The following is a 17,136-nucleotide window of genomic DNA, read 5'->3' on the forward strand; positions in this document are numbered from 1 at the left end:
CTCACGTCTATGAACATTAAGGCTTCTTACATATGACATCTATAGTTTATATAGGTGTGACTCATACTGCAAGACTATAAGTTGCTTTTCTCAATAAAATATCATTTCTGTAGGTTTGATTTAAAGACATAAACCAGATTAACTTCTCATAGGGAGGTAATAACATTATTAGACCAATTTGATTTAATAAAGAGTAGAGTTTTCCATCGATAATTATTTTCTCTTTATGAAACAGAAAAACCTCCTTTCAAAACTAAATACATGTGCTGTCACTAATAATACTTTGTGTTTAGCTTGGTTATTTGACTTGTAAGTGCTGTGGTTTAACCCCTGCCAACAACTAAGTATCACACTTCTGTTAACTCACCCCTCTTCCTTCCCCGGTGGGATGGGAAAGAGAGCTAGAAAAAAGGTAAAAAAAACTTGTTGTTTGGGATATGAACAGCTTAATAATTGAAATAAAGTAAAATGTAATAATCATTAAAACAATAATCAGAATCAGAATCAGAATCATGAAAGAGAGAGACAGAAATAAAACCGAGGAACATTAAGTGTTGCACAAAAAATTTCTTACCAAGCACTGAGTAATTCTCAGCCGGTCCCTGAGCAGCACTTAGTGGCTGCCAGCCAAATCCCTCCAGTTTAAGGACTGGACATGATGCCTTACAAGATGCAATATTCTTTTGGTCAGTTTGAATCAGATGTCCTGGCTTTGCTTCCTTCTGGGTTCTTGTACACCTGCTCACTGGCAGAGCAAGGGAACCTGCAAAGTCCTTGACTTAGAGTGGCACTACTTAGAAATAGGTAAAACACTGTTGTACTATCAGCACTATTCTTACAATAAATCCAAAACACAGGACTGTACCAGCAACCAAGAATAAAACTAATTATCCCAGTCAAAGCCAGGACAGAAAGCATAGATGACAAGAAAGGATAGGGAACAGAGAAGGGGCTACACCTCATAAAGATAAATCACACATATAAAAGCAAACTTGGGTGCATATCCTGGAAGTGAAAGCCAAACAGAGTTTTATTGCAAAAAGAGAATGAAAATAATTTATCATTAATAAACAAATTTGTAAATAACTCACCTGATAGATGTTACTGGTTTTGTAAATTAAAATGTTTGCTGTATTAGTTGCAAATGAAGTGATATGAATAATTTGAAACTTTAGGGATTCTTACAAACTCCAAGTAAAATGTTTTATTTCTGAGTTTGTATGTTCTCCAAGGAAAATGCTTTAATTAAGATACTGGAAGCCTCCAAACTCCATCTATTTCAAAGGCATAAAGCTGTAATATCTTACACATTCACATAAAGATATAAAAAGTGTGAAATACTCATGTGGAGAATATAAACAGGTGCAAATCTACTTCAAATATAACAATTAAATGATAGGCATCTATTTAACTGCAGGTGATGTGCAGTAGTAGATAACACATTATAATAACCACTTTCAATGCTAATGGTTTGTCATTGGTTTGTAAATGTTGTTATAATAAAAAAAGACATTTCTAGGTAATTCCTAAGAAACTGTTTAGGCAAAATTCCAAGAGGTGACTTCAGCAAATTTTAATGAGCTGTAAAAACAGAAACCCTAACTAATTTGCAGGAAAGGTTATTTTAATGAAACATATAATTTTCTTAGTTTAAAACAATTTTTTAATTGAAATGCCATTAATAACAGAATATCACAACTGTTTAGTGAAAATTTTAACATTTTATAGACTAGAATTTTTAATGAAGGATTTAGTCAGATTTTATTTCATCAAAATGCAACTAAATATGTGTATATATATGTAGATAGGTATAGAAAAATAATCAATATTTTGTCATAATAAAACCTCATGAAATAGAAGAAGCATTGTGAGAAAAATTCTATCCTTTTAATTCTGGTCTCTTCGACTGATACTTATCACAGGATAGACCTGAACAATTTTATATCATCATATGAATAATTTTCCATTACATTAGATGAACCTCTTAGGTCAAAGACTCTCTTTAAAATAAATGTGAATTTATCCTGAGGACACTGAGTCCTAATACACTAGCCTAACTCTGACCTTTCACACTGGTTTGTGAGATTCTTATTCTGCTGCAAAGAGGATTAAATGAGTCATCTTTGAATCAACATGTTAAGTTATAAGATACAAGCTCATATAGATGCCCACAGAGGAGTTCAGAGAGACAATGCCAGCAGTGGGGCACCAGGTAAAGTTCTGCCAGGGTACTCTCAGATCCATCCCCATGGGAGTCCCAGACAGACCACTCTGTGTGCCTCTAAGGGTGAGAGAGTGGGGTTTGCTTGTTGGGAACAAGGAAAGGTTCATGTGGGTGTCCAGAGGGTCTGCCTGTTACCCTTGTACCTGGCACAGGGGTGTATGCTGGGTACATGTATAAATATTAATGATGGGTCTCTGCAGGGCAAAGAGAGGGACTCAGTGACTTTTGTGGGCACCTCCTGACTCAGCATACCCTGTGATTCTGTGGTATATGTGCTCTGTGTGCTTGTGCTTTTGTCAGTCTTCCTGCTGGTTAAAACTGGTTAAACCTGGAGCTATGGCAGCCTCATCTTGTCCACAGTACATTTTCCTCTAGCAGTATCTATATTTTCCTCTAACAACATCCATCTGATAATTGAATAAGATCTCTTCTAACATCCAGGTAATCCCTTATTTGTGGTGTATCATTGCAAAATTTCCTTTAAAATGCTTTCACTACGTCTGAGGAATGACAGAAATTATTTGTTTAGACAAATGACAGAATTTAAGATTGCTTTACTAAAAAGGAAAATAACTAATAATTTACTGAGAAGGTGATCAAAAACAAGTTATGAACAGAGACATACAAATTGCAGTTAGATATGAAGAACTTTTATACACTCCTACACTCTAGTTTTGTTCATCTTGGTCTTGTAGTCCATGACTTTTTTTTTTGAGCTTTAGGTTCAAATGAATTTCTTCAAACCAAGATTCAATCAATCCAGTGGTGTTGCTTAAGCTTTCATGTCCACACCAAGTGAAACTGCAAGCAGCTATTTGATACAATTCCATAATTGACCCATTTTGTTTCTCAAAAGGTTTCTGTGCATTAGGAAGTCTGCTGGAGTGTTTCAAGCCTGTGGAAAAAACACAAGCCCCAGAAAATTAGCCATTATGCTTTTTCTAGCTAACAGCACTAAGTGCTAAAACATGGTTAATGGCTAAAATACTGAAAAAAATCTGAACCAAAAGAATAAAAAGAGTTTGGTATTGCAAATGAATCAATGAGTGAAATTAACTTTCTGTAGGAGCTATTTGCTACCTGATTGTACAAGCATTATTTGTTTTTTGGGTTTTTTTCTCTGTAACTTTTGAAACTGATATTACTTTCTTCTACCAGACGGTCTGTTTTGGGGGAAAAATCTGAATTCTACCCTTTCCTAACACTTCATCACTTCATGATCCCACCAATGCATACTTTTCCAGTACTTTTATCTGCAAAATTACTTTTTGGCCAATATAAAATTATTTCAATTAAATTTTTTTCATTGCTTCTTTATAAGGATTATATCTGAGTGTTCCAAGTTCAGTTATTTGAATATAATGCCTGTAAAGATTTTTCCATATTATTTGTTTTATGCCAAAATATGTCAGAATTCTGTTGGCTTTGCTGCGGTTTTTTGGTGGTGTTTTTTTTTGTTGTTGTTGTTGTTGTTGTTGTTATTTGGTTTTTTTGTTTGTTTGGTTTGGGTTTTTTTGTTTGTTTTTTGTTTATTTGGTTCCCTTTTTAATACTGTGTGACATTCTATTATACAGAAATGCTAAAATCTCTTTACCTTGTCTTAGCTCTAATTTTCTTTAGGAATATAAAATGATATACATATATTTATACTTGAATGAACTGCTTCTGAAAGTACATGCCAATAAAATTTTCAAAGCATCAGACATAAAAACCATAAATGTCTTGTCAGAGCAACTTCACACTGTGATGTACTGTGTCTCTGACAGTCCATTTCTATGAATTTCCTGAGTAGCAAATTATGCCTGTCCTTGAACAGATTTCTGACAATGCAGTTTTTTGTGAAAATAGAAAATAATTAGGAAAAATAGGAAATAGCATAGTAAAAACCAAATTAATTTTCACCTGTGACCTCAAAAGTAGTTAAGCCATTTAAGTAATGTACTGAAGTGTCATTGCTATTCTCAGAATTTTGCCACATAAACATGGAAGTTACTGAATTAAAGTGGGAAAAAATATGCTGATCTGAAATCAGAGCATTGAAAGCTGGCAGAAGTGTCATAAAAGTTCAATATCTGTTCTAATTAACACCCTGGAATATTTATTTAGATGTTGCATAACTTGTCATTAAGAATCTACCCATGTAGCATTTGACACCTCTTTGACAATTTCGCAGAAATATATTGATAAAATAAGTTTTTACAGATCAAATAGTGAACTTAATACTTGATATAACCTCCATATCAAAAACTCCACAAACATAAACACTTTATCCTCACTTATTTGAATGGATTTATCAAGTAAGACCTAAAGTCTGAAGTGTCTCATGTTGCTGTTTGTATTTCTCCAATCTGCAGCCTGCAATACCATCCACAGTCCCTCCTGTCTTACATCTAGCATAGCTTTATCCCCCTCTTGCTGTAGTTTCTTAGAGAAATACTTTAAGCATTGCCACTGTTGAGACCAAAATTGTGGTTGGTAGAATGAAATAGATGTTAATATTGAGGATTTCAAAATACTGTTAAGACTTACATCTGAAAACTCCTTAAATGAAAGCCAGTCAGACAAAAGACTTTCCTAGCTTCTGGCAAATGCCATGTTGATTCAAATACTTCTGACTAACACGACAAAGTGGTGCTGGTCAGTGTTACAACACAGTACTATTTCAGGGACTTCAATCCTTTCTCTGTTGTTGGAAAGGGAATTATTAGGAATCAAAAGGTTGATGTTCAACAAAAATCAAGCACTTATTATTTTTGTCATGGTTTTACCCTTCTTTTTGATACAGTTTAAAAAAATCTGTTTTTATTGTTCTTTATTGTGCTTCCTGAATCATTAGATTTACTTTTACCAAAAAACCAAAACAACAATCCTCTCCTTTGACCCTGCTACATTCAGACAAAAAAAAACCAAATGAAATTCACCAATCCTCTGTTTATTCTCTGATACAGTGTTTATATATTTATTAAACTAATGATCCCAATTTAATAGTGAGCTAGTATAACTATGCATTTTTTTCCTTCAGTGCATGTCACAAAGCATGCATATGACATTTCCCTCTGCAATGTGTGCCACAATAATGTTGTTTGAGCCCTAACTACTAAGGTACTTCTTCTAAGCAGAAAAGAGGTAAGAACATTATTTTTGCGTGAAAATACCCACATTCCTCTCAAATAATTTTGAATTACTATTTTTCTTTCCCCTTTAATTAAAACTTAATTGTTATTCCGCACAGTCTTTTAGCTAAGAAAGAAAAAATGTGAAAAAAAAAGGGAGATATTAATAGACTAGACTTCCTACTTTAGAACTAATAGTTTTAATTTCAGAAGAGGATCTCTGCCTCTTTTCTTTTGAGAATATATTGACGACAAAACTACTTATTATGTTACCTGGGTCACGCTTCAGATGACTGAATATTATTTTGCTGGAATATTGCCATCCACATTCTTGTATTTAGGACTTTATATTATTGGCAGGTTCATGGTACTAGTTTCAGAATTTAGATTTTGAATTTTAAAAAGTTAAAAAGTCTACTTGGAAGTCTGGCTATACTTTTTAAGAAAAAATGTTTCATAAAAGCATTTATATATAGCTGACTTCAAATGGTTCACAAATTAGATATGTGTCTTTAGATATGGCTGTTTCTGGTTTTGCATCTAAGTAATTTTTCTATTAACAATCAACACATATGCAACTGGTAGAGTTGAACTTTTAATTTTGTCTTTATATAATTTTTTTCTTATAAAATTATTTTTACTGTACTCAGCAACTGTTTCTGAGGAATTAAGTTCTTACATCTCCATTTTCCAATTTAAATCATGCCTCTGTAGATTAATGTCTTCAGTGGTCTATTATGTAATTTATGTATACAGGTAGGAGCAGTTATATAATACTTCTTAATTCCTTATTTCTAAATGTGTTCCTGCTTTTTCCTTTTATTACAGCTGGCTTGTCTGATTTAAATGCTTTAAATGCTTGTAATCTCATCTGGCTTGGTTCTATTTCTTTGATTTAGAGGTCTTCACACTATACTATCTGTCATTATGTCACTCTGATTAACTGAATAAATTTAAAATCAAGGTAATTGTCTTCTACTATTTTTGGTCTTTAATAATTTTATTTTAAACCCAAAGAGGGTTTAAGTAAACTTCTGGTTTAAACATGGACTAGTGCTTGGAACTTGTCTTTTTTTTTTTCCTTTATTATCAGCTAAGCTAATTTTTACTTTATTGCTTTTTCCTTTGTACTTTTATATTTTTCGTATCTCACTGCCATGAATTAACCCTTTCCCCATATTTCTTACTTCATTGCAGCACTCTTTTTTTTATACAACACTTCACAATATGCTAAACACATTGATGGAAAATGTTATTTATGTCTGATTAGTTTATATTATGCAATCACAGCAGTTATTGAAGCTGAAGTGCAAATGAATGGTGATATTCTATAAAAACCAAATAAATACTAAACAGAAAGTCAAAACTTTAGCGGAGAACATGTATGCAACTTACATTTTTTCAGAACAATGAGAGTAAAATTCCTTTCCATTATTCTTTACATACTTTCTAATAATTAGAAAGAGATAATATTATTTAATTTTGGCATAAAAATGAAAAGAAAAAAAACAACAAACCTTAGTTTGCTGTGTCTTAATAGATGTCCTTGATCTTTAGAAAATCATGCAGTGTTGTACATTTGCAGTACTATTTTTAGTCATTGCAAAAAATAAAAGGAAATATTTGAACCTTAATATACAAAAGAATCTTCCCATATTGTTACTTATATGGTCACTGCATATAACTGCCTATCACTGTTTCTTTCTGATTTTCTGAATACAAAGAGAGAAAAGTAAGTTTGTAAATTTATTCTAGGCCTAATCAAAAATCAGAAAGAAGAAAAGTTTGAAAATTATTAAGCCTTTTGAAATGGATCTTTTGGTCTTGTAATTGAAATTTCAAAAAAATGTTAATCACAGTCCCCAAAAGCTTCTAAGAACCAGAGTAGATTAGTGAGACAAACTACAAGAATCATTGAATAAATTATGGGTATATTAGCAAGGTAGCATCAGTAATCACAGTTATTCAAGTTTGCCACCTGCCTAGTGATTAGCTTCCTATGAGCCTCATCATCGTAATGTTTTAATGAGGGGTTTGGATGAAAGTGAAGTGGTGGCTTCACAGCTTTTTATGGGAATTCTTTTCCTACTGATTGTGCATAGCATGGAAAAAATGAAATGGAGACAACAATATTATGATTTTTTTCAATTGCAGCTATCTTATGGGTTATTTCCCTGTGGTGAAGCTTCAGTTTGAGGTCTTTCTTTCATAAAGAATCTAATGGAGTGTTACAGTGGATATGTAGATCCCCTCCCAAACTGAGAGAATTCCTTCTCATATTTGGTGTCCCTAAATAATGTCTCTAGATAGTTTTTTTTTTCCAAACCAGAAATAAAATTGTTCACAGTTGATGAATTTGATGAAATTGTAATTAGCTCACTGTTTTTGAAAGGGAGTATTTTAATGAACCCCTTGTCTCTTAGCAACTTCAAATAAAATTCAGCTCCCATGAGAAGTTTCTCAATGTATGTATCCATATATCACAACCAGATTCTAATGTTGAGGTCCCTGCATCTCCCCACAGAAGACTCTACTCCACAAGCAGCATATCCTGACAAGGCTCATAGACTTAATAGCTAAAATCTCTTTCTTCCTGCAGATCTCTACAGGCTCTCAGGGCCATAATGTACCCCATAATATATTCCCACCAGGCCTGCAATAATTCACTTGTCCTAATACACCAAGGATTCAAATCAACAAAAGCAAATTTGTATTTCACCTTACATTTTGATCTCTGAAGTTATATTTAAGGAAAACAAATTGAAATGCAAGGCACTTTTTTTTTTTTAAACAATATTATAATGAGATAAACTGACCTAGCCGAAACATTTGATCTACAGAGAACAAATGTGCCTTCCACATTAACATGAACTGCTTCCACCACTTAAAAAAGGATTAACAAAGATCAGAGAAGTTTCAAAGGGTGGCAGAGGGACAGTGCAGACTTCAAAGAGTCATCAAAACTCTTTACAGGAGTAACAGAAAAAACAAAATAACACTGGACACTCCATCACAACTCAAACCAACAGAATATTCTTGGAAACTAAGAAGCATACTTAGTTTTTTATTATTGGATTTAAAAGCAACTAAACCCAACAATCTCTAGATTTTTAATGTGATTTTTTTTCCCATGTAGTAATTGCAAAGTTAAAAAAAAAAAAAAAAAAAAGCAGTAATTTTTGGAGAAGAATACAAATGGGAAATGCAGACTTACTTTGTTGCAGCAGATCTCAGCGGTCCACTGCTGACTCCTTGAAGAGGCAGTAAAAAAGAAAAAAATTCTGATACTATGTCATCTGTATTAAAATATGAAATAGTCGACTGTAATTTACTGTTTGAGAACCTGAGTGACACAAGATTTGACTGGTCTCATTAGCAGATTTTTGGATTTTTTTAATAGTTTGGGTTCATCGATTTTTAAAGGTTAGCAGTTATTTTATGTTTTTGTTAGAGTCCAAGCACATTTGTTCTACCAAAACATGCTATGCCTTGTTGTTGCCTGTTACTTTATCAGATGTCATCATGAGCAGTACTGAACTTCATACAGCAGGCTTTCTACATATGATCCCTTTTCTTTTATATGTTAGAAATATACATTATTTGAGGAAAATTATAGATAATTTTTGAAAGGGCTATAGTTTTTTACTTTTATGCGAGATCATTAGGGCTTTTTCACAGTTCTAGCATGATGAAACTTACTACAATGAATATGTGTAGTAATTAATTAAGAAATATGAGAGTTTACATTTTAACCTCTGAAAATATAGATAGCAAAAAATCTTTATGCAAAAAAGTAGTGTTTAGAGGATGTGATGGAGTAAATTTAGGGAGCTGTAAGAGAATACAGGAATCTTTCTTACTCCTTTATTAATATATTGCATCATCAGTTCCAGATATTTCTTGAAAACTGGGACCCTCTCCTTGAGACTTCACTACAGGTGTTGCAGAAATTGTTTAAAAGGGTACTTCACCCCCTGCCACAGTGCATTTGTGATGCTCTGATCCACCACTGTACCTCTCCCTCACTTGATTTCCTCACAGATGCAATGCAATACTTTCTCTTCCTCCTCTCCTGCTTCATAGAGCATCACTGCTTGCAGGCAGCACTTTCCTCAGAGAGGATGAAGGGATTGAGATGGAGGACATAGAACATGGGTGAGGGAGGAAGCACAGTTTTGTTTCCAGTTCTAAACTAGAATGTTCAAATCCAAGAATCAGATTGGCTATGAATGGCAAGGGAGGGGAGCAATGGAGTTGAGAAGGGATTATGAATTGAATGCACAGCGAGATGATCATTAAATTACAACAAAAGAGTCTTGCACAGAAAAGCAAAAGTCTAATATTGCAGACATCAGTGCCTAAAGGTTTTGATAGTGTTTGAAATAGTACACATCTAGAATCATAATACTCCTAATATATCAGCATAAATACATCACAGATATGTGTGTTGGTAATTCCTTGTCATTTTTAGAAGATATTACTATTGGCTTGTTTATGTTTGTTAGTTTCCCATTGTTGCCCATCTCAGAAACAGAGGAGATGAAGTTCCATTACTCAAATAGAATAAAGACAGAGAATGAATAAGCAAATGATATAAATAACTGCAAGCTCTCAGATGTTTCTCCTTTCTCCAAAATATGCTCTAAAATAGACATTACCCTCTCACATTCTTTTTCTATCATCCATTTACTCTGTGGAGATATTTATAATTTATTTCTTACCAATACATTTGTTGTCTGCTGCTTTCTGACATGTATGGGATGCTATGTTATGTCTTTTGACAAAACAGAAATCATGACTTCTGCAAGAGAGGAGATTTACTGATTCTTGTGTTGATACAGATGCCTTAATGATCCTGCCAATACTTACTGTGATTTAAAATATTAAAAAAAAATCATCTGAATACATCATTCATTCCATTTAGCTACGCTTTCTGATTTTCTTTTCCCTGAGAATTCGTAACAGACGTTAACTGGTTGAAAGTGAAGTGATAAGTGTTTTATTCTCAACAAAGAAAATCTCACCATTAAAATAAGGATATGAATCTGGACACAAAGTGGATTGACTTTTGTGAGTTTGAAGTATTTTCCAGGTAAAAGATGTATTTCATCACACTTTACAAAAGTATGTTTTCATTTGTACAGCTTTACAATTCAGTCTGAAAATGTATTGCCATTCTCCAAGAGGCAGAATACTTCATAGTAATAAAAGACATGATTATTACTAATATGTAATAAAATTTGATTAAGAGTACAAGATTTTAAGAATGTAGTTTTTACCTTTTTACATATTATAAGTAATTTTTTGTTTACTTTAATATGTGACTATGTGATATATTTAGATAAGTAAAAACTTAGGTCAAAGAAATGTCATTTAAAAAATCTGCTTTCTTATTCTGTGACCTCTGTTCAAACTGAAGCAAAATGAACAATTAAAATTGCCACAACCACGCATTCTGTATTTTGTTACATTTTCAAAGGACTTAATACATAGAATAATGATAACATAATGATCCTTCTCTGAAATGAGAATGTTCATAATGATCCTTCTCTGAAATGAGAATATTCTAATTATTTATTTATTTTTTTAGGTGGAACTTTATTGATCTGACAGTGACCAATGGCATAATGGGTAGGGACAAGTGATGAAATATGGATCGTATAGTTTTATCAATGATTCTTCAAATATACCTACAAAATAATGATTGAGAGGTGAAGCATATTATAAATTTGCTAAACTACAAGAACAGTTTTAGTGGCAAAGTTTATTATAGCCCATAGATTATCCAGTGGAGGAGAATTATGTATTACTAGTTCCTCCATAAGTAACAGATTAATCAAACTTCAAAAGGTCTTGGCATGTGGGAGGCAGTGAGACTCTTGTGTTTTGAAGCAGTGTGAGAAGATCATAAAACTCAGTATTTAAAAAGGGTTGGTTTTTGTGCTGCTTTTATAATAATGATATCCATATTAATAGTATATCATATGCTATTAATACGGAATATAGAAATATATGTCCAAAATATTTATCTGGATAAAATGCATCAAAGTTGTAAGAGTGTTTTACATTAATGAATAATTTCTAATGCAAGTTTATTGAAATATATGTTGATAAAACTGAATAAGACTGATCAGGCATGCATTTCTCTGTCTTATCAGAGTAAATACCTGTTCTATGGTTTGATTGTAAATTTGTTATTTTTAAAAGTACTTCTAAATTAATGCAACATGGCATTGATAGTCTGACTGAATAAGGGACTCTAGAGACAAGTATAGCAAGTACTTTTTAGATTTATACATGTAATCTTTAAACTTGTCTTTGACAATTAGCATTAATAAACCCTACTATCAAAATATCCAGGAAATCTCAAGGTGCTTACTCTTCCATCTGTCAGTATATACTGAACATTTTCTACTGATTTAAACAGAAGACAATTTAAAAATAATTTCCACTGATAACACAAGGATGTTGCAATACATTTACAGGTTTGGCCATAAAAATTTCCTTGTCTGTCAGAGAAAGGGGATGAATCCTGTATTGAATTTTTTTCCTTTTTCTCCTAATGGGTCTATATAAAGAATGCTTTTACATGTTAATTTGTATAAAATAGGGTTTTTATACTATTTCTGCTAATGCTTTTCACACACAATATTTAAAGCTTGTGAAAAATAAGGAGTTATTTTTTTCTGTGAGGCTAAATATTATATTAATTATATAAAATTCCTAACAGTTTTGTCTTGCTCAGATATTTTTTCCTTTTAATCTACTATGATAAATAAGTAAATATAGGTAAGCAGAAGTACAGTAATATAGATTTTTATATTAATGTCAAAGAATGTATCCAATTTTTCATTTCTAAGCAAGAATTTAACTGTTTTAGGCTTCTAAGTATGGAATAAATGTTACGATATTCTTGTGGATTTTTTGATGTATCTTTTGTCTTTCTAGTCTATCCTGAAACAATTTATAATATTTCATTTTAGGATGTATCTTCAATTTAAATTGTAATAATTTTCAGGGTTTTTGGTTTTTTGTTGTTTTTAAGTTTATAATCTAAATGCCTCCAAGCAGTTGAAATCTAGTTTAGAAATTGTTTTGGTAGATATTTTAGCTGGTTTATTGTCCAAACTGCTGAAATAATGTCTACACTGCCAAAATAATACTTAGATTTAATTGTGGAGTTCTTGAAGATTATTTAAAATTAGTGAATATCTAGACCGAATCAATTTACCTTTTATATGTCCTTCTAAGTGCATAAAGATATTGATTATCATCCCTTTTGTTAGTATCTTGTACATTGATTTTCATTCTTTGGCAAGTCACTTAAGTTTGCAACATTTTGGACTACAGAAAAATCAACTCTTTAGAGGCTGAATAGAGTAGGCTGATATTACTCATGTTTTTGCAGTTAATTATACCCATAAAACTTTTATTTATATATGACATGTTCTGTGGCAACATTTTGTTGTTTTCAGCTGTTGCTCTTCATTTGAGCAATTTTTACCCATTCTGGAACAACAGATGATATATCAAACAAGACACGAGAGGAAAAATATTATGCATACTGTAACTTTTCTGTAGCTAGGCAAACCAGGAATCTCTAGATATTAAGGCATAATATAATAGACAGCCAGGATGAGCTGAATTTTTTTATAAGTAATGTAATATTAATTTTGAAGCCTGATTATACCAGTGGTTTCCACATACTATCTTGAAATAAATTTGCATTTTATGTTTAATTGAGTTGCTGTCATTATGTTCATTGCTATGATTTTTTCTTACAATAAAGACAGCTTTAGCAAAGAATCTTTTTTACTCAAATAACTTTAATGTTTTCATATTTTTGTATTGTCTTTATATGCCTTTATGTTCAGTGAATTCTGAATACTTAATTTCTCCATTCAATTTAGGAAAATATAATATGTTGAACAAACTATTCTTGAGCCACACTTGCTATTAGTCTTAGCAAAGAAGGTTCTGTGCAGTTAGAAAATACTATGGTTTTTTTTAACTCTCAGCATTCTTGAGGTACTACATAAATATATGCAACTTTAATTTCAATTTCTTTTCAAATAAAATGAAGACTGCAGAAAGAATTGAAACAGAAGATGATTTTTTTTTCCCTTTCTCCATGATGTGGGCTTTCTTTCTCTCTCTCTTTTCTTTTTTTTATTTTTCTTTTTTTTTTTTTTTTTTTTTTTTGTTGTGGGGGGGGGGGGGAGGGCGGTTTGTTTTGTTTTAATATAGACATAAGACAGAAACTAAATTATATGATTAATAAGTGCTGTCTGGCTCATGCTTCACTGAGCTCTAGCAAAAAAGTATTGTGGCTAGGACAGTGAAATTGTGTACCCGAAACAGGAAGCCCAGAAAACATGTGAAAACCACTAAAAAGAGGTTTCAGCTTTTCTTGGAGTCTTTCTCTCACTTGCAGCCTCAATGTGGTCAAAGGTACAAAGGACATTTAATTAGCAGTGCGGTAAAAAACTGTTGCCAGAAACGCAGCATCACCCATCAAGTCCACCTGCGTGGGCTTTCTGGAAGGAAATATTTAAGATAATTTAAATATCTCGGTCCAGTGCACAACAATGGGATTGAAGGGTTTTGTGTTTTCAAATCTACAGACAGTACATGGCAACTTTGATAAGAACCAGGTTTTTCAGGACATCTCACAATTTAATATGACTTACATGTTAAGATCTAATTGCAGATAATAATTAAGTGACTTAAATCATACATGTTTGCCAAGATATATTTGAAATAGTTGTTGGAACAAATCTTTTAGAATGAATTAATTTTAACAAAATTAAAAATAACATATTTTCAGACAGCATGTGAAATTACAAGAAATCTTACCTACTCTGAACTGTTTAAATTGAAACAAGTTCCTGTAATGGATACAAACTTTAAGTGATGGAAGGGTATTCAATTTGATACAATGGATACGGGGGCTTATATCATCACATGAAGATGTGTAGATGTAGATTTAAAATTAGTAGAGAGAAATTAGCACTTCTATAACACATGCCACCTTATTTAAAATTCTTGCCAGAATTTTACTTTTTCTTAGTATAATTGTTTATTTCCACTAACTGTAGAAACGTACACCTACACCTACACTGTTGGTCACTGAGGCAAAAAGGAAAGAAATCACAAAAAGCATACATCTTCTAGCTTTTTCGAGCTTCTAGTCTTTACTATCTATTTTTCTAGCTTCTAGTCTTCACCATCTATTATATAGATAGTAAAGTGCGTACACACGTAGAAAAAATTGTCTTAGTATTTACCATATGCATATAAAATTATATCATATTATATATATTATTATTGCATATATCATATTGCAATTGGATATGTAAAGTGAAATATGTATAGTGGGACATTTTGTTGTTGAAAAGACACCTTGATTCCAAATCAATGTTTTTGAAAACAGAGAAATTACTTGAAGATAAAAAATTATCTGCAGAAGTTGCCTGCTCAGTTCTCAAATTATCCCTTCAAAAGAGAATTCTTTTGTGAGGTTTCATTCTAACAATTAAAAAAAAAATCTGACCAATCTGTTTTCTCTAGAGATTGTACTGGCAAAAAAATCCAGACGCAGACAGGTAGAAAGAGTCTGTAAAAAATATGTATCTTGTTACTTACAAAAGTAATATCACAGATTTTTTAATAATTGGAACTTCAGTGCTCATATCTGACAGGTCAGCACTCAGTTTACAAATCACCTCTGAAATAAATTTTTTGTCAAGGACCAGAAATATTTTTTTTTAAATTTTCTCTGAATAACAGAGTTTTAAAACCATAAAACTAGACTGGCCACGGAGTCCCTAAAGGGAGTGTATTATTTCACACAGAAATACTCCTTATGGATAGGGAAAAAAATAATTTCCCTGAGGCTGAATCTTAGATTTAGAAACATTTTATTTTCTTGGAAAAAAAGCAGTTAAGTATTCCCTGATAAAATCAGATATATTGGCTCTTTTACATTTTGATGTAATCTTTCTACCACAAAACACAATTTCTTTGTTGAGCCTCTATGAAATATGATGTAAATCATGTTGAAATTAAATTTTGGATTGATTACTGTATATTGCTTCCTTCAGTAGCAAACAATTCCAGTCACTTATACACAAAGTACAATGGAATATGCTCAAATACAGAAATCAGAGCGCTGTTATTTCTTCCATTAGGTCACGTGTATAAATTTAGAGATTGTACTGCCATGCAGGCATAACTGGGAAAAAAAATCCAAACAATGTATGCATCATATTCTATTACCCAGTTAAATTGTTATAAGTGTAAAAGAAAAATAAGATTAACTATTCACTTACTTAAAGAGCTAACAAATTCCACACACTTTTAAATCAATATTTACACTTTATCCCTGTCTTGAGGGACACCAAAAGGGATTACTATTGTATTCAACAGTCCTCTGTAGCCGTTCTCATTTCCTCATGTGTAATCTTGACATTTCATGTTTATGCTTTTGTGGGATCTTATATTAGTTCTCTCATTTATTTCATTCATTCAAAATCTATTATCACTCTTTCACCTTTCCTTCCACTAGAAGACTGTCTCCAGTAGTTCAGGTATAAAATTACAACAGCATAAAAAGCCCCCTAATTTATACATACACAGAAACATATGTGTACTCATAAACATATGTTTATTTTAAGAATAATTTCTGAATTCTGCTTTGATGACAGTTTCTTCTTATTGCTTTATTTCCTAATGCCTCCTTAAAAATTGATTTCTTGCACCAGGAATGAGAGGAACAAAGGGTTAGATTAGAGGAGAGAATAATTTGACAACTGAACAATTTGACATAATGTTGATTCATGACTAACAAGACTCCTGGCCTGCAAGAGATGAAGAATATTTGCATGAGCTGGTTTTGATTTATATCCATATAAAAGAAACATGAGATTCATCTTCCAAGGAGTGTCTGAGGATGCTCCTGCAGTCATAAATAGTTCTATACAGAATTGGGTAGTTACAGATAGAAATTCAATCCCTCAGAAGGGGAGTATTCATTAGTTTAAGAAATCTTAAAATTGCTTTTTTCAACACTTGGTAAGCAGTCTTCTGATTAAAGCAAATCTATTTCTTTCCAAACACTGATAAAATTTGCCATTCCCTGAAATATTTTAATGGAAAACAGAGACAAAAAGGCTGTAACTTAAGTTCAAGCAAGATTCTATTATAAAATTGAATTCTGAACCTTCATTTTGTTTTCTGATACTTAACAACTTGCTTAGCTGTGAAGTAAATGATGTCCTAAGCACACAGTAGGAGACAATATAGATAAAACTATATCAGACTGTTGTCAGTCAAATGTCGATTTAAATAGTCAACCAAAACCTTTGTTATCAATATGCAAGAACAAGAAAAAGAAATTGTGTTTGCTGTATGTAAAATTATATACATTAATGACATACAACAAAACAGAGGTGTTGTGGGGATTAAATATTTAGTAACTCTGAAGTGTAAGGATATTAATTTTAAAACTTCTTGAAATTTTCATAGAACAGGTAACTTCCCTTCTGGAAATTCCTTGCTTTTATTGGACCAACATATCCTTGTTATTATTTCTATTAGAGTTTGCTGAAGCACGTTAGATTGAAGAAAGCCATGACTGTACTTTATTTAAAAGTAGATGCAAATTATCAGAAGTTTGGTTATATTTATCTAAAAATATCTGTTGAAATGTAAATACAACTGTTTAGAAAGGTCTAATATTAAAAAAGTTTTACTTGCAGTATGCTTTGCTAAACTGACAATGTGTTCGACTCTTTAGCA

Source organism: Passer montanus, unplaced genomic scaffold (assembly GCF_014805655.1).
Source record: "Passer montanus isolate IOZ18808 unplaced genomic scaffold, ASM1480565v1 scaffold30, whole genome shotgun sequence".
NCBI classification, from domain to species: Eukaryota; Metazoa; Chordata; class Aves; order Passeriformes; family Passeridae; genus Passer; species Passer montanus.